Raw genomic sequence first — 2,218 nt, 5'->3', positions numbered from 1 at the left:
GTGATCAAAACGGAAAATACAAAAACACGCGAATGACGAAAATGCATAGACGAGAAAATTTAGTTGTGCGACTAAACAGTTTCAAACAATATATATATATATATATATATATATATATATATATATATATACATATATGTACATATATATGTATTATATGTATGTATCATATATATATGTTGTGTGGAAATGTCAACAAAGAAAAGTCAACATTGTGTGAAGAGTCAACAAAGTGGAAAAGTCAAGGAAATGAGAAGCTAAACCCTAAGCCACGTTTTTTGCTCCTAGGCCTCTACCACAACTTGCATACACCAGTCATTACTTTCAACTTACTACTCAAGTGATGAAGATATTTGTTTCAACATATATGTATACGTGAGTATATGGTGTGAAAGAGTGTGTTCATTTGTTATTTTGTAACACTTCCTATAAACACCAAATACTCCCAAGAACATCACCATCTTCATCTTCTTCAAGAACAAGATAAATCCCTGGAGAAAGTGAAGAACACAAAGATCAAACAACAATGAAGTGAAGAACACCAAGATCATCAACAAGCTAAATGAAGAACACCATCAACCATATTCATCTTCTTCATTGAAACTCAAGGTTCTTAATCTTCACCACCTTTGTTCATCACACCATTCACCACAAAACACTTCTCTTACATCAAAACTACCAAAAACACAACCATGAAACACCCCAAAACCTTCTGCATCAAGATCAACAACAAAACCCATCACTATTCATCATCATCTTCATAGAAATTTCATCACCATCACCACCTTATATCAACCTCCTTCCAACCTCTAAACAACCTAGAAAACATCCTCAAAACACCATAACACCATTACCTTATCCAAAACATCACAAACAAAACTTACCTTCAAATCACAAAAATCCCGAAATTGACTCCTGCGTGAACACGGCCCGTGTTCAGCATGCCTTATATCAGACACGGCCCGTGTACTCATCTGTTTGCCTCTGGTACTTCAACATGGCCCGTGTTAATCCAAGCCTAAATCCAGCACGGCCCGTGTTCAGGATCCTCATCAAGAAAACCCTCCAAAACCCTCCTAAAGCTTCCTACACGACCCGTGTTACTTGTGCCTTATCTTACACGACCCGTGTGCATGTTTTTACCCAAAAATACCTCAAATACAAATACATAAACTCATATATTTTGTACTTTTATGTAAACACCTGTTTTACATAAAAACCGAGCTTTGAATGAACTTTTTGTTACTTATCAAATACCGGATTGATCTTTGAACAAATATCGACCAGTCGTTCCAAGAGTCCCAATATCGACCAGTCGATATCGACCAGTCATTCAAAGAGTCCCAATATCGACCAGTCGTTCCAAGAGTCCCAATATCGACCAGTCGTTCCAAGAGTCCAAATATCGACCAGTCGTTCCATCAGTCTAGTTTAGTCAATTTATTGACGAACCTACTTGATATATATTTATATACTTATATACTTTATTATAGCTTTATGTCATTTATATACATTCATTTATATTATTTATAGCTTTATGTCATTTAAATACATTCATTTATATTATTATAGCTTTCAGTCATTTATAGCTTTCATATTTATACTTATTCCGCAATTATTATTCTTTATATATATCTACATCTTATATCTTAAACTTATATATCTGTCACACAGTAACTGGTAACCGATCCTTTTGTTGTGGTGATCAGATTTTTATATTTCCAACAATCGGTATCTGAGCTGATATAAAAAGGAATAATATCCAACAATTGGTATCAGAGGTTGTGTGATTTACCTTGAAATTTTTGTCGAAAAACTTTTGGTTAGCGTTTATTAACCTTCCATAATCTTTTCTTTAAATATTTCATTTTAATATCACTTGTTTAAAATCCTTTCAAAAATTTCAAAAATAAATGTCTTTGGCAAATTACTCCAACATGAACTCTGTTTCCATTGCAAATAGCTTAGGATCTGGTTCACGGGCACCCATACTTATTCCTGAAGAGTATAATTTGTGGGTTGGCCGTATGAATCTTCATCTTAACGCTATAAATGAAGATGTCTGGAAATACGTAGAAGGAACATATATTACTCCTGAAAATATGGCTACTCTTGCTACAAATCAAGCCACTCAAACCGAAATCATAAGAAAGTTGGAACTCTAAGCCAAAAAGGAACTTGTGTCTGGAATACCTCACAGTATTCTAAGTCAAATGGA

This window comes from Lactuca virosa, chromosome 3 (assembly GCF_052849685.1).
Source record: "Lactuca virosa cultivar CGN04683 chromosome 3, Lactuca_virosa_CGN04683_v6, whole genome shotgun sequence".
In the NCBI taxonomy this organism is placed as follows: Eukaryota; Viridiplantae; Streptophyta; class Magnoliopsida; order Asterales; family Asteraceae; genus Lactuca; species Lactuca virosa.
This window is presented reverse-complemented; position numbering follows the sequence as displayed.